Source organism: Vitis riparia, chromosome 12 (assembly GCF_004353265.1).
Source record: "Vitis riparia cultivar Riparia Gloire de Montpellier isolate 1030 chromosome 12, EGFV_Vit.rip_1.0, whole genome shotgun sequence".
Lineage (NCBI taxonomy): Eukaryota > Viridiplantae > Streptophyta > Magnoliopsida > Vitales > Vitaceae > Vitis > Vitis riparia.
The window spans coordinates 2,278,693-2,303,578 of record NC_048442.1 but is presented as its reverse complement, the minus strand read 5'-3'; the positions used below and the strand labels follow the sequence as shown (position 1 = coordinate 2,303,578).

General features: G+C 31.5%; 1 long non-coding RNA gene across 1 annotated transcript in view; it reads left to right on the top strand.

Moving 5' to 3' along the window:
- Window positions 1-2,624: 2,624 nt before the first annotated feature.
- The window catches only part of LOC117927137, a 33,175-nt gene continuing 10,913 nt past the window's right edge, over window positions 2,625-24,886 (top strand). The window contains exons 1-2 of the long non-coding RNA XR_004653297.1: window positions 2,625-2,779; window positions 18,357-18,467. This is a non-coding gene — a long non-coding RNA (uncharacterized LOC117927137). The remainder of the gene's footprint in view (window positions 2,780-18,356; window positions 18,468-24,886) is intronic.

Sequence of the window (24,886 nt, the reverse complement as noted above, 5' to 3'; positions counted from 1 at the left end):
TTGATTATTTTGAAAGACCTCTTTACCTAACCCACCTACCCTTGTTTTGGCCCAACGTAGGTCTTTTATATGTATATATTAACCTTCACCACCTTCCCCTGTTTTGGCCCAACGTAGGTCTTAAAAAAAATAAAAAATTACACATTTGATTTGGACGTTAAAAATATTATCTGCCTAGACTGCCTTGCCCATGTGCATATCACGTTAACCAATGTATTTTTAAAATAAAAAATTCGAAAGGAAAAACACAGTTATGAATTTGGTTATTCTAAATAAGTAATCACGCAACTCTACTCGTGATTTCTCTCAATTTTTTTTTAAAAAGATAATTTTTTTTAATTCTTCTCTCTTTATTAAAATCATTTTTAAAGTCATTTAATGTTCCTATCTCTTTCCATTAAAACTTTTCATTCATTAAAGCATAATAAAACCTCTAATAATTTACCTTAACAATAAAATGTTGAATTTAAAAAAATTTAAAAATGCAATTTAATATATATATTAGAAATCTGACTGCTAATAAATACCTATAGATAAGAAGAACAAGAGAAGACAACTTTGTAATCAAAGACCGACATCAATTGGTCACATTGAAAAGGCAAGTTAAAGGCTTGATCGAGAAAAACAAATAGAAATTCAAATTCCAAAGTTGGTGGTATGAAATTGTCATATAACTGTTCATTGTGAATTATATGTTAAACAAATGGGGTGGTAGTGTTTGGTTGTAATTAACTGTCTTTTATATAAATATTCCAAAGTTAAGTGGCATGGAATTGTCAGATGACTGTTCTTTGTGAATTATATGTTAAACAAATGGAGTGGTGTTAGGTTATATATATATATATATATAAAAGGTTGGTGGCATGAAATTGTCATATAACTATTCTTTGTGAATTATATATTAAACAAATGGGGTGATGTTAAGTTGTAGTTAGCTGTATTACATATATATATATTCTCCATGTCAAGCAAAATGTTTAGAAAATAAAAAAAATTAAACACAAAACATTTGAAATCATACAATTCTTTAATTTTAAAACACATATAATAAGTAAAAAATATAAGACAGGTCAAATTGTAGGATTTTGTTTTTTAAAATATAATCTCACTACAAATTCGAAGCTTTGAATATTGAAGTAATGGAGAAACAAGTTTTTAGTCTTTTGACCCCACACCTGCCACCTCGTCAAATTGATGATATAAAAGAGAATAGGTGAATCATAGATTATTGGGTATTAAAAAAAATTGTGTTTGAATCCTCGATTGCCTTTTGCTTTGTATAATTGCATATAATAAATCGTGGAGAAGAGGTAACTACTAAGCTAGCTAAAACATCCTTTTTAATTTCTTAAAAGGAGATTGTTTTGGTTTTGAATTTTTTTTTTTCTAGTTTCAGCAATACATTAGTTGAAGTTGTGAAATTCTTCTTCCTCGTGGTTTGCAAAAATAGAAATGAGCTCACATATGATATTTTTGATCTCTTCCAAGGCTTGGTTAATATGGGCATTGATGGAGGTTTGATATTCTAGAAAGATGCTAATGATTTCCTCAAACTTAGTATTAGGTATGAGCTCATAAGACTTGAAATTTGGTTGATATTTATGGTAGTATAGTTGAGGTTAGTGTCGAAAAAATATAGGTTCTCATAATAGATTGGCCACTCCTTCCACCTAGGTCTATAAAGGTTGGGTAAGCCTCCCAAGTGTCACATGATAGGTCCCAAGATGGCTCCATAAACTCCCAATCCTCCTATGTATGCCTTTGAGATCAATCATGTGTTTTCTTCCAAAAAAATTATAATGGACCATGTAGAAATGGTAAAAATGTAGTTGATCGAGGTAGAATAGTATGAAAACGGTGTGATCAAGGTATACTAACTAATCAATCTAGTTAAATTTAATTATTGAATTTGAATGAACCAAATTTAACAAAAATAAAAATGAATCACTATTAATAAAAAAAGCTCATGGATTTAAAATTTACAAAATATCAATCTCTATGTTGGTATGTCTCACAAAATGATTTATTATTGATCGAGTTAGGTCAAGATCTTAAAATCTCTTCCAAACCAATTCTAGATTTAGCATTAAGTTTAGGTCAAATAAAATTTCCAAATTTGACATCCAATTACTATGATCAATTGATCAAACTCAATTAATCTCTAATCACCTTCCAAGAAGTCTTGTAATCAGTCTCAAACATCTCTTGTGGAACATAAGCTTCCATATCATCTCTTCCAAGAAGGATGAAACAGTTAAAGCAAAATTCTGTTTTAGAACTTAGACATAAAAAATAATTTTTCAAATATATTTTTATGAAGTTAGTGTGTACAATGGAAAAGTTTTTAAAATATTTTTATATTTTTAATCATTCTCAAAGAACAATATATAAAAGACAAACCAAAATAGTACAAATCCATTTTGAAAAATAATCTAGTGTTTGAATAAATTTTACAGGAAGCGGTTTTTACTAAACAAATTAATCTGAAGTTTTTTTTTAATTCCAAAAGGAGTTTTGAAAGGAAAAGTTGACTATGGAAAAGGGCGTGAATGAAAAAAGGGAGGGTGTATATAGAACCCACTTTGCCAAAATTTCATTGGGTCCCCCGGTGTACTGTCTGGAGAGTGACAAACAAAGAGAGGGAGAGAGGGGTGTGGGTAAACTTTGCACTTTGGATTTACTTTTGACATTTCTCTCCCACCAAGAGATCAAAACCAGCAGCAGGAACACTATATTTGGATTTCTCAACACCATCTCTCTGCTCCATTCCTTCAATCAGGTTCACTTTGTTCTTTCACTATGAATATTCTTTTTTTTCTTTTTTTCTTTTTCAAAAGCAATATAAAGTATGAATATTTTGCTTTGATTTTAGTGAAGCTTGTTTGATTTCATGGACTCTAGTTTGAGTAGCTGCTTTGGAAATAGCTGTTCCAAGAACCACTCATCTCTTATCAACCGAAAATTGAACCCATTATTGGAGAACGCTGAGTGTTGACTTTGGGTTCTTGCCCATTTTTTTTTTACTTTAATCTGAAATGCTTATTACAGCTCCATGTCTAAGCAAAATTTTGTTATAGGAACTAAATTTGTTGCGATCATTGTTGATAAAATAGAGTTATTTATCTATTTGGGTCGTTAATTTTTCTCCATTCAAGTAGTATTTGGTTTGCATACTACTATTCCTTATTCATTTATTTTTTGCTGTTTTATATTTAGCATGAGAAGAATTGAGTTTCAAAATAGGCTTACATATAATTAATCAAAATGCATTATTATTATTGTTGTTGTTTTCTTTCTACCTTGAAATGATTTTATTTCTTCACACATAAGTCTTATTTCATCATCTTAGATTCCATTTCTTATTACCCTAGTCTTATTTGTTCGTCCATAGATTTCATTTGTCTACATCTTTCATAATGATCTAGATTTACCTATCATTAGAGGCTCGAATTTCAAGTTCAATATGATACCCTATCGATACTCTAGAAATTTCAAAACGTAGTATATGATTAAGAAAAAATGAGTGTCTCATTATGTATATGAGAAAGTGTGTTAAAATTTTAATCTAGGTCAAGTTCCATGAGATCCCTCTTTAGTATGTGTTGTTGTGTAGATTTTGATGTTGATGTTTTCTTGGTTGTTTTGTTCAATTAATGTCATTGAATATTTTTATGTTGAGAGCTTTAAATTTTGTAAGGTGTATAATATTTTTATGTAACTGAAATAGAGGTAGAAAACATTTAATAGATCAAGGAAATATGAGACTATTTCAAAACTCATGTTTTCCAAGTAAATTTTTCTTTTTTGTGCTCTCTCTCTCTATTTTTTTGTTACCCCTTATAATAGTGGATTGATTTATCTCATCTAAAGATATAGGCATATTTATTTTTTTGATAAGCAGGCAACAAATATGTTAGTAGCACCCATAAAAAAAGAGCACATTGAAATACGTAGGTAATATCATATACACAAGGAAGCAAAAGATGAAAGTGCAAAAAGGAAACCAATATATAAAAAGTGATTACCGTTGCCTTAGATAACACCTAACCAATCAATTAAGTCTACGATAGACATAGATGCATTGTTTAAGCCAATATTTTAAAAATCAGATCGGATCAATCGGTCTGATTGGTTCGGTTGTCGGCTGGTGATCTTTTCGATTTGGTCCACCCTTTTAAGTTGGAGACTTATTAAACCGGCCTCGAATAATCAGAATTAATGGTCGGACAGGTAAACTAAGTGAACCGATCGGTTTGTAGTGAACCAAACAATTCACTGCATTTTTTTTTCTATTTTTCCATGAGAGAGAGATAGTGGGATGGTGGGGATGAGACGGTTGTTGGACGACAACTGATCTTCGTAGGAGCTACTGCCTATAGCGAGGTGGTTGGTGGTTGATTCGTGCCCAGTCGGGTATTTTAATAAAAAACATTTATAAATCCTATGACCTCATACTAGCGTAGCAAAACTACTATAGTATAGCAGCTCTAGGGTCGAACTCTGGGATGGGTTTTCACTTCACAACTGATATTAGTTCAAAAACGAATTGGTGCCTTTTCTTTTCTTTGTAAGCTTTAAAAGAAGACATAAGTTTGAATGAAAACGGATGGTATTAAGCTAACCTAACATAAAGTAACTAAAATTAACTAGAAAGAAATTAGAAAGAAAGGTGTTTCTTAGGATTTCAGGTTACTAGGATCAGGTGCCAACTGTAAAGTGGGAAATTCCGGATTTTTCTCATCGCATTGGGGATTTAACCTATAGTTATTTCCCGAACCGGTATAGGTTTAATAATGAAGATTTAATCCATAAAAAGTCAATAGAAATGGTAGTCAAGTTCCATTAATGGCTTTAGACACTATGGGTCTTCACCTTGAACCACTTTCCAATGGCTCGTACATGATAACTAATGGACTGATATGGATCTAGCAATAAGCATCCACAGAGACCTGAAGCTTACCATGTATTGGCCATTCAAAGTGATTCTAAGGGATTTAAAGCAAAACTTTAGATTTAAAAGCCATTTATGAACTCCAACTACCTGTATTTAATGCACGAGAGTTTTCCACTTTTGCATCTGGACTTTTCACCTAGCTTCCTTCACCCAAGAAACAAAAAGCCTAGCCACTCATCCTCTGAGAAAACATCTCAGAGAATGTTTGGCTAGCAAGAAAATGAAAATGAAAGAGAAGGAAAAATAGAGCAAGACTCTGTATGTTCTATATAATTATATATCTATATAATGGATCTCCTGGAAAAAGCTCCCCGAGAGTCTCTTTTTTAGTGTTTACAAGAGAGTTTATATAGGAAGGTAATTTACCCTTCCTTGGATACTTCCTAGCTAAGGAATTACATGAGTGACTGAATACAAGGAAAAAATGGAAATTTAGACACAAAAATATCTGAAGAAAAGATCTAAAAGAGTCGGTCGCAAATATCGGGAAACTTCAGGAGAAATTCCATAGCACTGTGCAAAATGGTTGCGAAATCATTTCGCAGCAAAAGGGTGATTTCGTAGCCGTGCAAAATTCTTCCTTCAGCTTGGAGTGATTGGCTTCCAATGGCTGTAACTTCCTCATTTTAGCTCCAAATCGTACACCGTTTGAAGCGTTGGATTCTTGACTTCCTGAGCTTTGAAGTGGTATATAGAATGTAGAAAAATGGACTTCGGGAAGTGCTCCAAAAGTGCGAAAGAAGACTGCAGCTGCTGTCCTCTGTTTTCCTCTTTGCTTTTCTCCTCTTTGCTTCTCTCCTTTGCTTGACTTGTCTTAATGATCCAAAAAGCTGTCAAAACACTAAAACTAGCCACAAATATGATTAGAAGTCATTGCTAGGTCCTTAACATGCCAATTGGAATAAAAATGGAGAACTACTACACAAAAGTGCTTAAAACATAATGAATTAAAGACACAAAATAACACTTTTTGGGTAGTAATCAGTGGTGAGGGCAGGTGTGAGCACAGTGAAAGAAAGAGGGAAAGAAAGAAAAGAAATGGGAGAAGAGAAGAAGAAGAAAAAGAAAAAGAGGAGAAGAAGAGAAAGGGGGAAAAAAAAAATAGGGAAGTGTGATTGTGGTGGGAAGAGATGGGTTTTGAGGAAAATAAGAAGAAAAGAAAGGGGAAAATATGAGGAGGTGTGACTGTGGTGGAAGAAATGGGTTTTAGGGTTTGTTTTTGAATGAATGGTGGAGATGAATTGAAAATGAAGGGTCTAGATAGGTTATCTAAAAATGGGTATAAATGGGCATAAAATTGGGCTTTTTAAAAGTAAAAATTCATTTATAATTTATCTTTATTATTTTTTATATTTGATATATCAAATATAAAATTGAAATATTATTAAAAAAATTTATTACATATATATATAATTTCTTATAAATATTTTCATTTTTAATAATATTATATCAATTATATATTTATGATGTCATTGGTTCATCATTGTTTGACTGTCAGTCTGACTAATGAACCGTGAACCGGTGATTTTTTCGGTTTAATGACTGGTTTGGTTCTGAAAACATTGGTTTAAGCCCATCCTTACCCACTCCATAGACAATCAATTTTTTTATAAGTAAAGGCAATTGTATTTAGGCATATTTATTTTTGAGTGCCTAAGGCAAAAAAGGATGAGGAAAAACACAAAGACACACTACTTACATCCCAACCAATCAATGAAATCAAATAAAAATTGTGAGCTAAAACCTATATGCATCCTAACCTAATCTAAAAAAAAAACTATACAAAAAGGATCGTAAAATAGTTTGGTTCCCTAATTCGAAATCTTCAAAGGTTCTTTTGTTTCTCTCTTTCTATAAGGTTCAAAATAAGAACAAAGGAGTTGCATTCCATGTCTTCTTCTTTTTCTTCCCAACAAAAGAGTCGTGCCATCTAAGAATCATAAAAAACTATTGTTCAGTAGGCTAACACCTAGAGGAGGGTGGATGAGTATATTTTAAAGATTATAATATAAGTGATGAACTATTACCCAAATTAATTCGAGGAAATATCAGGGATAAACAAAATAACCAAACATCAAACAAATGAGCAGGAGACATAAGAATTTTACGTGAAAACCCCCCATACTAACTATAAAGATAAAAAACCATGGGGTCTAAGACTTCTAATTTAAAATCCCCTATTTGTGATCAAGTCACACATAATTACCTAGCAACTTACCCCCTAAGACTTACTCTCTAGAGCTTACAACTTGATCTACGTCTGTGACACAACAATCTTCAATTGCTCTAATGAATTATCCTCAGCCTCATTGAAGGGATGCGGGTTTTCTAACAACCTAAGATTCAAGCTTTGAATATTTCTTTGAGAGGTGGGAATGATAGGCCAGTTAGGCTAAACCTTTCTATAAGTGTCCAACCTTAAATGGATTAAAGAAGTGTTTATATAAGCTTATAAGTCCGTATCTTGAATTTTCCAAAAAGAATACTCGTGAATTTCCAAAAAATAATCTACCATATTCTAGTAGATTTGGAATAACCACTCGAGCTCACTTACCCACTTGAATGCCTCGGGCGCTTGAGTGTTGGATAAGTGTAAAAAATGGGTTTTGCTTAAATACCACTTGAATAACAACCGAAAGTCCAATTGAAAACACCTAGAAGAGGGGTGAATGAGTGATTTAAAAATTTACAACAATATTTATAAATTATAATAAACTTTTTCTAATCCTAAGATATCACAGTGATATTCATGATGTCCAAAAGTGAGTTTACCCCAAATCTTATCTGATAAAAACTTGAATTTTATGGTTAATTGATATTTAAAGATTATTTGGGGATAAAATAAATTAATTATTAATATCCGAAGGATATCCTAAGAGGTGTTAGAGATAACAATAATTAGTCATAGATAACAACCATAACCACCAAGATAACCACCCTAACAACTTCAATAGCAATCTGAACAAATCAATCAAATAAAATCTAAGCAGGAATACATAGATATGCACCTTTTATGAAAACCCTACAAGATATTAGGGATAATTCATTTAACCTATTCTAGGCAATTCAAATAGAATATCAAATGTAAAAGATATAGACAATGAGACACAAGATTTTTACATGGAAAACCCCCACAAATTGTGGAGATAAGAAACCACGAGGTTTAAAACTTACCAATCTAAATCCATTATTCGAAATTAAGTTACACAAATTTACTTGGCCGCTTTACCTAAAAGATTTACTCTCCAGCACCTACAACTTGAACCACGTTTGCGACGTAGCAACTCCCTGTTGCTCTCTAGTAGATTTTCAGCCACTCCGAAGAGATTAAGGTCTTCAATCAACAATTCAAAGATCCAAATCCTTGAATGAGAGAACGAGAATGGTGTGTGACAATTAGGCTTTCTCACAAGGAGTCCCTCTAAAGAATAAGAGGACTCTAAACAATCTCAAAGATCTCTATGATCTTTCTAATATCCGATGTGTTAACCCTCAAAGGCTTACAAAGAATGTATTTATAGGCAAAAGCCATAAGGATTTTGGTATCTTAAGTTTCCAAATTTGAGTTTGAGTGAAATTAATTCAAAATATGTTTCTAAACTTGGCAGGACTATTATGTTCACTTGAGTAGACTTGGACTGCTTAAGCACTCCGCTTGAGAGGGTTGATTGCTTGAATGCCCCCTACTACGTTTGAAAAATCATTTAAAAATATTTTAAGTCCACAAATGATATCGAACTTTTTTATACCTCAAATAAGCCTTATATACCACAAGCTAAACCCTTTTAGATGTACTTGTGACTTTTCAATTGGATGAACAACAACTCTTGATCTTCAATGGAGAGTAAGTCACTATCTAAACAGACTTCTATGGCTAAACATTAATTGAAACAAAACTATCAACAAATAAACATGACTCAATGTCCTAATAATCTCCCCATTTGGCAATTTTGTGACAAAACATCGTTACATAAATCCACCTAAACTCTCATATTGCAGTTTAAATAACACACAGAAAACTAAACTAAGTGAATACTTTGCAACACTTTGTAGTACTTATCTTCTAATCCTGTAATCCACACACATATAGAAAACTATACCAAAGGTAAAACAGTGTGAAAGATAAAATAATATTGTGAAAGCAAAATATAATAGTTGGAGGTTTCACTTGATGCCTTGTGAAAGCATGAAAAAAATAATAGATTCCTTTAGTAACACTAAGGTATAAAGCAAAGCTCGAGAGGAAAATAGATGTATGCAAATCAACCAAACATAATAGAAGCTTAATAAGACACAATAGGTCAACAATGATGCCTAAAGATCTATTTTCAACTAGAAAATAGGCAATGATAACCATGAGAAGAAACTTCTACAACTAGGATTAGTTTTAAAGAGATAGACAATTCAAACAGTAATATTTTGCGGGAAACATTTGTGTTATTTATCTCTCTAAACTATCTAAGTTATGCTTCCTAAGGTTGATTTGGTTTACTCTAATGTCTCATGTTTAGTTTCCTCCAATATTTCAATTAAATTCCCTTAATTAAATAAATTAAAGAATTAAAATTAAAAAAAAAATTAACTCCCCTTAAATTAACGAGTTCTATTTCTCCATTTAACTCCATTTTTTTTCTTAATTCAATTTTATCCCCATTTTTTGTCACAAAATGGCAAAGTAATAAGGATATAAATGAGAGAAAGCACATAAGAGATAAGGAGAGAAATGAACAACATATATATATATATATATATATATATATCACAAAAATGGAAAAGTAACAAGGATATAATGGCAAGAAAACACTTCAACTGATCCTTGATCTCATAGAGTTGAGTGTCCTGTGAGTCCAACCTCTGAAACACTATAGACATGGGATCCATTTCTTGAGAAGTTGGGTGTGCGGAAGACGATGCTCCATGAGAAGCTCTAGATGATTTGGCATGACCTCGATTGGAGTGAGTCCTTAAAGGAACCTCTGGTATGGGTGCATCCTGCTCCATGGCTCGAATCTCATCCTCCTTGGCAAGTACCTCTTAAGCAGCCTACTGAGCTAGTGCAGTATCTTGGGGGCCATGGGGAACCGGAGGGGCTATAGGACCATAATGGCTATAGTGTTTGGCCTAAGAGCTCTCATCCAACAAGGCATGAGTAGCTTGAACCTTCTATGCAGTAGTAATCTCAAAGCCAATATGCTCCAACAGTTTAGAGATGAGGAACCCAAAATGGAGTGCGCCACAATGAAAGGAGAAGTCTTGGTAGGGAGTGATGGTGTCAATGATGACTTGACCAATATTGAACTATTGTCCAAATAGGATGGTATGGATGAAACAAGTAGTCGATTGACAAATCTCGATACGATGGGACAAGGGATAGAAAGAATATGTAAGGAAAGTAGCAAGAATCAAGAGGAATATACATGGGAAGCTCATGAGGAGCATTATATAACAAAATTAGAAGTGAAAAAAACTCTCCATGTGTGAGAAACTGAACCTCTAGAAGGAAGGAAGGAAGACACGCATGAAGTATAGGTAGGTCGAGTATACACCTAACTAACAAAGAGATGATATGAAAGAACTGACCAAACATGACCATTCCAAAAGAGCGACCGGGAGAAACAGTATGCATGTTCATATAAAACATGTGAACTAAAAGGGGATAGTAAGATCCTTGCAAGGTAAACAAGGACTTCCACTCTCTCTCTTTGAGAATGGCAGTAAGAGGAGTGTACTAGAAGTCATGAGGGTTAATAGAACACTTGACCTTGATACGATGGCTTTGAAAAGAAGCATAAAAATGATCACGAGACTCTTGAGAGTAGAAACACTCCATAAGAAGATTAGAAGGGTCAAAAGGACCTTAAAGAGCGATACCTTGAATGGGGCTCAAGTGACCCAAGAGGAGTCATCTCTCATTGATGCCTATGACTAGACATAGCTAAGGGAATGCTTAAGGACATGAAAATCGAGAAAAATATGGAGAAAAACTAAACCAGTAGAAATGTTCTAAACAAAGTGTAGAATAATACTATGAAGTCAAAAACATGAAAAATGATGAAGACTGACCTTAAAAGACAAAGAAACAAAGTTCAGAGCGTTTGAGAGAATAGGAAAATGTTTGAAATACAAAAGGCGCACTGGATGGGTTTTTATACTCGAACATACCATTGGATGCAGATTAGCACTTGAGAAAAACGCTCGATGGATGTGCCGCTGGATGCAACTAAGAGTGCTTGAGCGGTAGAGCCGTTGGATGAGGCTTAAGCACTTGAGTGTTAAGGACACTGGATGTAGTGCTCAAGTGGCCAGAACCTAATTTCAATTCTAACAAAAGATAGAATACTCAACTAACTTAGAGACAAGGATTGACACCAATTGAAACAAATTTTAATGATAAACTAAAATGAGTAGATAATTAAGTCCATAAACTTTCAACATTAGCTCAATCAGTAATAAGTTAAGTTACTTTAGATAGTATACATCAATCCATCAGGAATGAAGTTTCAAGATCAAAGGTGAGAGTTAATTGTAATCTTAGTTTCGAAAACCCAATGCATAACCATTAATGTATAAAAGAGATAACATAGAAACATAAATATTGATTTTCAAGGGAATACAACTTACTATCTAGTTCTATATTTTGAAATTGATCACTTAGAAGAGATCCAGTCATGCCTTTGGTCAAATTAAAGAACACATCCAGTCAATTTGAACTAAAATCATTAGATTTTTGTTTAACATGGCCTTGTTGATCTACATACAACACAACTTGAATCCCCCTTAATTTGATATCATTTTTTTTTTTCTTTTTCTTTTGAAAGTGGAGGCATTACACACCATGATAAATTGATTTTTTATTTTTATATTCATTCATGGTTGCCTTCGTATCCACTTGGGGGTGTTTCTAAATGTTGCAAGTGAGCAACATACATTCATGAATATGAATCTTGGAAAGAGTATGAGAGTTATGCTTAACCAAAGATTCAATATTTTGTATTGACTCACCTTGGGAAACAAATAATGATCATAGTCAAACAAAGTATGTGGATAATAAGAATTGAGCATGATAATGGATCATTCCAAAGCAGTCAAAGTCTATTTTATTGAGTTCCACTTAAGAAGTCTCACTCTTGATCAAGTACAAGATGTAACTAAAATTTGAATTTCTCATATACAAAGACATTTAATTATCAGGAATCAAATAATAGTGATTAACAAAAATTTATGATTTCATTCACATAAGATCTTGTAGATATAGTATATTTCTATAAATCATAAACTCAAGGTATTATGAATCATGCTAATATATCAAGTAAATAAACAAAAATCATATGCCCAAAACAAAATAACGTCAAAGGAAACAAAAAGATATAAACACTAAGCTCAACACCTTTGAAACCTAAACCTATGATGATCAATCAATTAGGCATATGCAAAGAGATTTCCCAAGGTATTTAAATCTAAGAGAATCCAGGGTTTGGTAAGAATATCTACTAATTGAAGTTTAGTGGGGACAGACTCTAAAAAAACAACATTTTTTTCAAAAAGATCCCTAATGAAATGATGACGAATTTCAATGTGTTTAGTACGCAAATGAAAAACAAGATTCTTTGAGATATTTATAGCACTAGAGTTGTCACAGTGTATGTTCATAGTTCCTTATTCAATTTTTATATCTTTGATTCTTGAAACTGATATACTTTTGAGAAAATCTTATATCAAAAGCACGACTTTCGAGTCGTGCCAGCGCTACTAATTGAGTGCCAGCACGTAGCTGTGCTGTCAGTAAGAAGGGAGCCGGCGCCTTTCGAAGCACTTTCTAGTATGTTCATAGTTCCTTATTCAATTTCACAGTCTTTAAGCATTTGCTTCATCAATGAGAGTTACGTACAATAACACTTAACAACAATATACTCAGCTTTAATAGTAGATAAAGATATAGAGTTTTGTTTCTTACTAAGCCAGGCCATAAGATAATTACCAATAAAATAAAAAAACAAGCACTAGATGCATTTTTTCTATCCTCAACATTTCTAACCCAATCAGTATCAGAATATCCATCAATCACAAGAGGAGAACCATAGGGATACCACAAACCATAGTCAAGAGTCCCATTTATATAACAAATAATTCCTTTAACAGACATTAAGTGTAACTCTTTGGGGTCTGCTTGATATCTAGCACAAGCTCCAACATTAAAAGATATGTTAGGATGACTCGTAGTGAGATAAAGTAAACTTCCAACCATACGTCTATAAAGCTTTTGCTCAACATCTTTTCCAGATGCATCCTTACTAAGCTTAGTGGTAGTGCTCATAGGTGTCCTAGAGTGTTTAGAGGATTCCAAATGTTATCGAACTCTATCCACCCATCACTCCTAGTACCTACAATTTGATTCCCTTTCTCAACTTGAATTCTAGTGCAAAGAACCTTTAAGTGCTCAATAGTTTTAGATTTTTCTCTCAAGAAGGATACAAAGGAAAACCTAGAGAAATCATCTACTACCACTAGGGCATATCTTTTCTTACATTTATTCTCAATGCGCATAGAACCCATGAAATCCATGTGAAAAAGGTCTAAGGGCATAGTAGTATTAATCCCTTGAATTTTCTTGTTTGAGTTTTTCACTTGCTTACCTTTCATGCACTTACCACAAATAGATTTAGGTGGACCACTCTACTTAGGGAGTCCTCCAACTCTATCTTTATTCACGATGTGAACAAAATCCTTATTGTTAATATGACCTAACCTTCTATACCATAGTTTAGTGACATCAAGCTTAACCCTGCTACACATTAAAGAGGTTTTGGAATTAGAGTTAATTGCATAGCAATTATCCACAGTTTTATGCGGAGTGAAAGTGACTTTTCCTTCTTTGTTGATCACTTCACATAAGTCCTAAGAGAAATTAACCCTAAAGTCATTGGCACAAATTTGGTTAATACTAAGAAGATTAGCCTTGAGTCCATCAACATACAAGATTCCCTCTAATTTTGCTCAACTAGGAATAGAAATACTACTCCTACCTCTCACACGAGATACACTATCATCCCCAAAGGTGAAATTTCCTCCATTAAAATCCTCAAGAGAGTTGAATAAAGACTTATCACCCGTCATATGCTTAGAGCACCCACTATCAAAGTACCATTCACTAGGGGCTCTAATTCTAAGGGTTGTGAAAACAACATGACACTTAGATTTATTTTTTCTCATTCAAACTTGTTTTACTTTAGGTGGTGACTTAGAGGAGCTTTGTGGAGTCTTCGACTTTGGATTAGTTTTATTCTCTTTCCTAGTATTCAGAATATTGTTCATTAGAGAATTAAAATAATTTACAAGCTTATTTAGTTGAGACTCATACCTCTTAAGAAATCTAGTGTTGCATCTATTTTGAGTATGTCTAGACTTTTTATAGTGTGTGCAAAATAAGGGAGTGCTAGAAGGTGCTACTTGGCTAAGGGTTCCTACTTACCTTTAACAAAAACCATGTCTCCACTAGTGGGAGTTTCGGTTCAGTTAATATACCTAAGCCCTCTCTTATCTCTATGGGACTTGCATTTCTTAAGAATTTCATCTAACACTTGAGTCTTAGGATGAAAAACCTCATTGATGGAAGAAGAAGAAGAATTTATATTCTCAATTTAATGGGTTATCTAATCAATTTAAAGTAACTATGAGGTTTTCTTTGTATCTTGTAATGGTCGTATTTCTTTACATGGAGGTTTTGTTTCCATTTCTTAGATCTCATTTGTTCATAATTAGGTCTTATTTCTTTATATTTTTATCATTTTATTTAACCATCATCAAGGATTCAAATTTCAATTTCAAGATGATGTCGAATTGGTAACTCTAGAATTTTCAAAACTTAGCATATATTCAGGAAGAGATGCATGTTTTATTAGGTATATTAGGAAATATCTAAAATTTTAATTCAATTTGTGTTCCATGAGATCCCCTTTTGCTAGGCCATATTGTGTGCATTATCTTGTTGATGTTTTCTCGTTCCCTTGTTGAATAAAAAATGATCTAGGAATGTATTCTAATATTTTTATGTTGAGATCTTTAAATGTTATAAGGATATGTCTAGTTCCCATAAAATGTTAGGGACAAAAAAAAAAAAATGTTAAGAAAAATAATTTTCTTCTATTTGATTTTATTACGAAAAATACAAAAGATAATCCAATATAATTAAAATTAGTGAGAAACTTATGTATTTTCAAATTATTTAACCAGAAGGTGCTCGAGGTATATGGTCCTAACTTACCAATGTGAATGATGGGTGACCCATAAAATAGACTTAATGAACATAGACTTAATAATGGAACACCCTAAATGAAAGTATAGGGATAAAATCATAAATTAGAAATAAAAAATAAAATAAATAAATTAATTAGTTGATGGTAGAGAGGTCCTTTGCTTTTAAAAGCCCTAGGTATAAATTAGATGTTTTTGACTTCTTTATAAAAAATGTTTTTTTTTTTTGCATAGAGATGAAAGAGATCAGAGAATGTAGGACTGAAGATTTAGAAGCTTAGAGTTTGAAGATTAGTTTTTTCAAGTAAGACTTTAACCCTTAGATTAGTATTTTATGTTCATTAAATAGTTTTGAATGGTTTAAATATGTTTTTGAAGATCTCAATCTAAATTAATGATTTTATTTAATTTTAGATAAAAAAAAATTGGAGATATATAAACATAGATTGATTTATTGATGGAAATATGGAAAATCTGAATATTCAAATGAATATATCTAAACAAAAAATTAAAAATAAAAATAAATAGAAGAATCATAGATCTTGGATGAAAAAAACATTAAAAAAATGGTTATAGGAAAAAGTGTATAGTTATGAATCTAGATATAAAAAGTATTTGACTTATAAAAAAAAGCCTATGGTACAGGAGATGACATGGTATTGGAGTAGAAAGTATAAAGGATGGCTTGCACACCGTGATTGTCCTTGTGAAAAAAAAGAAGATATTATTTGAATGAGTAGATTTATAAAATGAAAAAAATAGATATAGGAAAATAATAACACATGAAAGAATGTAAGAATTAAATAAGTTAGGAGGAAAACAAACATATCAAGTTTGTTTATGTAACTTAGTTGTGGTAAAAAAGAATATGTTTATTTGTATAACTTGGTCGTGGGAAAAGAGAGTAAGATTAAGGGAAGAAAGAGTAAAAGAAGTTGCACTATATGTATGTGATGGATGACTGCATATATTAAAAAAAATAAAAATAAATAAAATAAAGAGTGTTATGAAGATGAAATATTATGCTATGGTGGTATTGTGGGAAACAATAAAGTAGATATAATAGTTGTTGTGTGAAGAGATGATATAAATAAATAAATAAAAGTTACAACATAGGTTTTGGAGTGGGATTACTACAATGCCTAGTGTTGGAGCGAGATTCCTACTTGCATAAGATGATTGTTGGTTTAAGTTTAATCGAGGAGAAAAATAAAATTTTAATAAAAACTAGTTTAGTTCAAATATTAAGAGTCTTTTAGAAAGTTTATAATTTTAAAAAAAGATAGATTCTTGGGATTGGATCAAGACTATGAGTTTTAAATTAATGTTGGAAATTAGGAATATTAATATTCACATAGAATATTATTTAGCAATGTCAAATTATAATTTTAGACTAATGACCAATAGTAATAGTTGTTTATTATTATTATTTTAATGTTAGGTGAGGATTAGATTCTTTAACAGTAATCTCTTTAAGGATTTTGAGTGTCTTTTAAAGTAAGAGAAATTAATATAAATTTTGTAAAAGAAAATATTTCCTTTTTATATGTTATTTTGAATTATATAAAATGTTATTTTTGTTTCTTTGCATGTTCAAAAATATTTTGCATAAAAAATATGTTAAAACATTTTCTTTTGCTTATAATAGAAAATATGGAGATATTATGTTTTTTTTTTGTAAGTTTGAATGAATAAAACAAAGTGTTTGAATCTGGTTTGTTTGACCTAAGTCAATGGAATATAATTGTTCACCTTTTATCCTAGTCAATGGGTCATAATTATTGACCTTTTTAACCTTAGTTAATGGGATATAATTGCTAACCGTTTTGACCTTAGTCAATGTGATATAATTGTTATCCTTCACATTTCTTGGTGGGGAATGTAATTGCTTTGAACCTTGACCTCTAGGGCTTTGGTTAGAGGTAACTAGTATTAGTAGTGTTTGGTTTGGTCCACATGAAAAGGAATAAATTTCGAGCTAGCCACCCATTTGTAAAGTCTTACCTAATTGGGAACCATTTGTGATTTGATAATTAGAGTAAAAATGTTTTGAATGCTTTTGATTTGGATTTGATATGAAATTGTTATTGACATAAATGTAAAAATATTTGGTTAAAAAGTTTTGGATGCTTTAAAATGTTTAAACTCAAAAGTTTTTAGAAAAAAATATTATACATTGTATATTCTATTGTAATCATAATTGAAAATGTTTGATTTATGAAACTGTATTAATATTCCTTATTGGGCTTTAAACTCATCCCCTTTTGTTAACATATTTTAGGTACTCTTCATTTGGGCAAGGAGTGATTGGTTAGGTTGGGAATTTCTTCTTATTAGGATTTTTTTTTTTAATTCTTATTTTGGACATTGTTCAAATGTTAGAAGTTAATTACTATTTGAATTGTTTAAGTTCAAAGTTTTTGGACAATAATAATGTGGTTAATATGTAAGTTTTTGAAGTTGAGTTTTGAGGATTACGGTATGTTTGATTACTTTGAACAAGAATTTGCTAATTGGTAGCCTTCCAATTACATGATGATTATTTGAGTCTTTAGGCTTTAGGTGTGAAATGATCGTTACACCCTTTGGGTTTGTCTAGGGGTGTGACATTTGAGGCATGTGAGAATGTGAAAGAGAGGTGGGAAACAATACGTGGATCAAGCAAATATGAGATTGTTCAAGCAAATATGAGATTGTTTCAAACTAATGTTTTCCAAGCAAATGGTTTTTTTTTTTTTTTTTATGAAATCTTTCCTAGTCCAAATAGTACCTCTATAAGTACTATACATTAAGGTCCTCAATTATTAGATAGATTAATCTTAATAGTTGAATCCCAAAAATTAACCTTAATTAATGTGTGTTAGAATTTGAATGTTTTTATAAAATCCATTGTTTACATGTGGGTTAAAGAAAAGGGAATGAATAAGTAAATAAGATTATGTGAAATTCAAATTTTGTTTTTGAATTCAATAGGTTAAAAATAGAATGGAGCTAATTTTCCATTTAGTTTGAAATCCTTATCCTTCACCAATCAGCTTTCTAAATAATACAATTATTGGTGAGTCAAATGATTTTTTTTAGAGTGTTTGAGCTTTTATATTTTTGCTATTTTCTATCAATTAAGTTCTTCTTGGTGTCTATTTTCATTTAGATACTAGAGGTAGAATCTGGAAGGCGAATTAATAAGAAACTCAAATAGTTTCTTTGAAGGAAACTAGCAGCAATTAGAGATTGTAATTCAAGGGACGCATATTTTTCATAGGTATGTAATCTGAACTACAATTTTATTTTTATCTTACATTGGTATTAGAGTAAGACAAGGCTTGACTTCATATCTTAATTATATTTATTTCTTTGAAATAAATAGAGATTTATTTCCATAAAAATATTTTTTATTATTTATAGTAAAAATGAAAGATCTGCCTTTTATTTATTTGAAATAAATAGAAAAGTGTTTGATATGTTTTTTAAATTTGAAATAAATATATATATTTTTAAATGTAATGTTCCTTGAAGTTTGTGGGGATTAGACACCGCATTAATTAATTTTATTTGTTATAGATTTTTAGTAATTCTTATTGTTTAATATTCACATCAATATGGTTGACTTAGGGGAAAAGCTTTGAATACTCTTACTTGAAGGCAAAGGTTCAAGTCTGAACAATTGGATTTTTTTTAATAATATAAAATGCAATCCAAAAGTGCAAGCCGCAAGCAAAAAAATGCAAGCAAGCCTAGGGCAGGTTCATTAAAAAAATGATAATAGGGTTATTAAATTAATTGATTACATCTCTCTCTCTCTCTCTCTCTCTCTCTCTCTCTCTCTCTCTCTCTCTCTCTCTCTCTCTCTCTCTCTCTCTCTATATATATATATATATATATATATATATATGATTTTTATTTGCATATAAATTGTTTGTGGGTTGTTTTGTCCAATATTATTTGAATTGGACTTATGGACACATGGAGCATTTTTTATTATCTCATTGCTATTATGGTTGTTTTTATTTTATTTTTATTTTTTATTAGCTATATAATGTTCTAGTTCATTTAATGAGTTATGATTTATAAGCATTGTGAAAATTTCAAATATCATTATGTTAACACAAATATCATAAGCTAATTTGAAATTGAGAAATGTATGCTAATGTCGTACTCTATCCAATAAATGTAATGAAATGACCACAAAAAATGTCATTGTTGATTTGACTAAATAAGAAAAATTAGATGATAATAATTATGATATATAACATATAAAAATCCAATACTTGTTAAATGAACAGGTGGTCTTAGAGACCTTAGCTAATACCTATTCTAGTTCACATTCAATGAGCGACGATTATAAGCATTGCAAAAATTTTAATATCATTATGTTAACAAAAATATCATAGGCTAATTTGAAATTGAGAATTGTATGCTAATGTCATACTCTATATAATAAATGTAGTGAAATGACCATCAGGAACGTTGTTAGTGATTTGACTAAAGGAGAAAAATTAGATGACAATAATTAGGCTATGTGGCATACAAAAACTCCAGTACTTGTTAAATGAACAAGAGGTCTTAGAGACATTAATTAGTGCCATGATCCAACCTGAAAAAGGGAATTCAACTAAACACCACTGTGATATTGAAGATTATTATTCATAGGTTATAAAAGATCGATATGCACATTTCACTATGTTAAGTAGCATGCACAATGACTTAATAGGGAAGTTTGAGAATTTCCCCACTGCCTAAAGCATGTAGAATAAGCTCGTGATTTCTTATAGCTTGACATTTGCAACTAGGTTGGGAATGCTCACTTTGAGGTTCATGCAATATGTCATGAACTCCAAATAAACCATGGCTGAACATTTGAGGATAATGTTAGCCCTAATTTATTACTTAAAGGCGTTTAGAAATAACCTAACTAATGAGTAGCAAGTCATAGTTGTTATTCACTCTTTTCTTGAATCATAGGGTTAAATGAAATTTATGCTCACATATAATGAGAATACAAAAAAGTTTACTGATATTTCTCGCCAAATTGAGTTGGAAGTTGAGTGCTTATGGGTGTAACACACCACATTTATCGCCCATGCAGGGCAATAACAGACTAATAAACCTAAGGAATGCGATGGTATAACTAGAAATTTGGGGCAAAAGAAAGGAAATTAAGAAAAATCCTCAAAGAGGCAAGTAAATTAGAAATAAAGATAAAATGAAATGCTACAACTATAGAATGTTAGGTCACTTTACTTGTAAGTGCATTGAGCCAAAGAAGGTATACCCAAATCCCAACTTTCTCTTTTCATATGTTTGTCAACATGTATTGGTTGATGGTTCTCTTCCTGAATGGATTGTAAACTCACAAGCAACAAAAACTATAGTAAGCAATTGAGTGGGATTTGTAGATTAGAGAAGGATACCAACTGAAAGACAATATATTACTCTAGGTAATGTAACAATAGAGAATGTTTTAGGTATTGAGACATACTTGCTAAAATTACACTTAGGGCATACATTACTATTTCATGATGTGTTATTTGAACTAGGTATCCAATATAATCTACTTCAATAATAACACTACTTGAATTGGGTTTTCAATTTCATTTTATTGGGTTAATGATTGAATTCTATTTAAATAAGGCCTTATATGGACAAAGTTTTTTTTTTTTTTTTTTTTTATCTAATGGGTTATTTATTTTGGATTTATATTCTTCATTTTCTTATGTAGCTTGTGATAATACTACTGATTCTATGAATTTACATGCTAGGTCATAACACATAAGTGGAAAAAGAATGATTAGACTAGCTAATGAAGGATTTTTAGGGTCTCTTGCTAATGTTAGCATACCTATGTGTGACTCTTGTTAGGTAGGCAATGCCTGTAGGAAACCTTTTAGAAAGGCACCAAGGCCATCTTACTCTTTATAGTTGGTTTATTCAGACATCTGCAAGCCTATGAATTTGAAGGCATGCCATGATGCCTCTTATTTTCTCACATTCATCGATGATTATTTGTGTTTCAATTATGTAAAATTGATTTCTCATTACTTTGAAGCATTGGACTGTTTCAAGTACTTTTGGGCAGAGATTGAGAATAAGAAAAAGAGAAGAATTTAAAGATTCTCTAAACTAAAAGATGTTGCAAATACTAATTGCATTAATTCTAGAAATTATGTGAGGAAAAATGGATACATAGGCAATTAACATTTCCTACCACTCCACAACAATATGGTGTAGTAGAAAGAAGGAATTGTGTTTTGTTAGACATGGTTAGGTCAATAATGGCTAAGGTTGACCTCATAATTATTTTTTTGGGATGTTATTTTAACTATTGCCTACATCCTTAACCGAGTGTCTTCTAAGTTAGTCATTACTGTTAAACTACTAATTTTCTTAAAAGTTTAAGCTTGTAAGATTTGGGTTTACAATGTATATCATGCTCTTTAACACCCCTCTCATGTGCGATCTCATACTCGTATTTGGAAAGATAGATAGGCCCATAGGTAAACAACTATAAATTGGGAAACAAATAAGCAAATAGGGGAACGAACATGTGAGAATCAAACATATGACCTCTCTCTAAACAAAGCTCTAATACCATGAGGGAAAATGTTATTTTCTGCTATATTAAATTATCCTTATAAAGAGAATACATATACAAATTAGCTATACCCTATTTAAGGATAGTTTGGCATTCTTATCAATCCCCAAAACTCAAATAGAGCGAGCTTTGATACCATGTTAAACTACAAATTTTCCTAATAGCTTAAGCTTGTAGGATTTAGGTTCACAACGTATCTCATGCTCTTGGACATGATACACATTGTGAACCCAAATCTTACAAGCTTAAGCTTTTAGGAAAATGGGTAATTTAACATGGTATCAAAGCTCTCACTCTCTAGGATTTTGTATTGCTGAAAAAATTTTATAAGAAATTTGACTCTCTGAAAAATCCTTTCTAATTGTCTATCATTCAATCTTATCCATTATTTGACCATGTCCAAAACATTTTAAGTCAACCCCTTTTTTGTGATTACTAAACAACAATTTGGAGAGATGCAACAAAACTTGCCAAAACAAAAGTTGTAGAATGTCCAATCGTCATATTGATTAAATGCCATAAACTACTTGTGGTGGTCACAAGTGATAAAGACTTTTCTGAAAGAAAAAGGGAAATTGAGCCATTTGATGGGAACCAAACCAACTCAGAATGATTTTGCATTTGTTAAATGGAACAAGGAAGATTCCATGATCATGTATTAGTTATGGAATTCGATGTTGCCTGAAGTAAGCATAACTTGTATGTTTCTAATAATAACAAGGGAGATTTGGGAAATAGTTCACCAAACCTATTCCAAGATGCAAGATGTAGCCTTGGTTTATGAAATTAAGACAAAACAACAAAAACCAAACAAGGCTTGAATTGCACTATTATTAAATTTTTAAAATTAAGTGTAGTAAAGACGCTGTCATGTTACTAAAGCTTGTAGAAAGGGAAAAGATTTTTAGTTTTTTATTGGACTTAATGTTGAGTTTGACCAAGTACGAGTGTAAGTTTTATGGAAGGAAACTCTACCCTCACTGTAAGGTTTCTTCTTAATAATCCAAGTCGAAGAAAATCAAAGAAGTGTCATGCTTGATTCACAACCCATAGAAGAGTCTATTATGCTTTCCATAAAAAACAAGTGATAGAGGAATCAAAAAAGATATTAAGGGATAAGGAAAAACAATTAAAACCGTAAAGAATGAATCAACAAGGTCATTGAATTGTGATGGAGTATGGTACACCTATTGTAAGAAGCCTTATCACACTAAAGAGGCCCTAATGGAAACTCCATGGGAAACCCAAAGGAGTAGATCAAAATGATGGTCTTAAGGGTGGACAACAGAGAAGATAGTCTCACTTGACTAATGAAAAAAACCATTCTTATAAGCATTCTAATTCGAGTAGGTTAGAGACTAGAGCATTCAATAAGGACCAGATAGAGAAATGTTGAGAAATCTTGTTAGTTCCCTTGAAAAAACCAAAGGGATCGTGTTCTTTGCACAAACAGGTTAGTTTCCTACTTTTCATGCCTTTAGTGCCTCAAACACATTCCACAATGATTCTTGGTCATAGACTCAGGAGTAACTAATCATATGACATATTCTTCTTAGTTATTTATCACTTATAATATTTGCCCTAGTAATATGAAAATAAAAATTTTATATAACTCTTTCACTACTGTTGCGGATTAGGGAACCATTACTTTGTTCCCCTCTTCTACTAAAAAAAAGTGTTGCATGTTCCTAAATTATCCATCGATCTTTTGTCTATTCATCAAGTCACTAAAGATTTGGATTGTAAAGTAACTTTCTATCCAACCTATTGTGTTTTTTAGGATTAGGTTATGAGGAAGACAATTGGACATGCTAAGGAAAATGATGGACTTTATTTCCTTGAGACAAAGGGTAGCAATTGCGACTAGCCTTAACATTCCTATTTATCCAATAATTTCACCTTCAGTAAAGATGGCATTTGGCTTTAATACTTCCTTCTTAGACATCCACTATTTAGTTTACTCAAAGATATGCTCCCTTTACTATTAAAAATATTGATGTTAATAATTTACATTGTGATATTTATGAGTTTGCTAAACATCATCATGTTTCATTTTCTTTGAGTAATATAAGACCATCTTCTCCATTTCCTTTGATTCACTCTAATATTAGGGAGCTATCTAAAATTCCTAATATTTTGGGTACAAAGTGGTTTATCTTATTTATTGATGATTACACAAGGGTAACATGGGTTTTTATCTTAAAACAAAAATCTAAAGCAAGTGAAGTTCTTCTGAATTTTTTCAAAATGATCACTTTGTAGAATTTAAGGAGTGATAATGCAAAAGACTATTTCAATCAAACCCTATCACATTTTTTTTTTCTTTCAAAAAGAAGGTATTCTTCATTATTCATCCTGTGTAGATATTCCATAATAAAAAGGGTAATTGAATGGAAAATCAAACACTTACTTAAGGTTACACTAGCCCTTTTGTTTCAAACACATGTTCCTAAATCTTATTGGGAAGAAGTCATGTTGATGTCAGTATGCTTGATAAACCAAATACCCTCAATGGTTATAGGGTTTAAAAGTCTTATTATTGTTTTTTCTAACCATTTTCCAGATTTTCATATCACTTGCAAGCTTACTCTTAAAGTTTTTAGGCATGTTAGCTTTATCCATATTCATGCTCATAATCGGGGGAAAGTTTTACCGACGTGCTTTGAAGTATGTCTTTGTATGTTATTCTACCACAAATATATATATATATATATATATATATATATATATATATATATATAAATGTTATCACCCACCTTTAAGAAAATTCTTTATCTCCATGGATTTTACCTTCATTAAAAAATAATCATTTTTCTCCACTCCTTATCTTCAAGGGGAGAGAACCACTATAGAAGATAAGGATCAATTTCTTCTTGATCTTTCTCTTCCATTAGGTTCACTAGGTTTTACTTGCCTCAACAACCACTATTTTCCATTGTGTTACCCAAGCCATTTCCTAAAACTCTAAGCAACACTCAACCTGAAACGAAGCCTAAAATAAAGATTAAAATAGAAATTCTAACCTTAGATCCTGCAAATGTTCGTCCATTCCAAGTATACTCTAGGAGAAAGGCATCCATTCATCTACC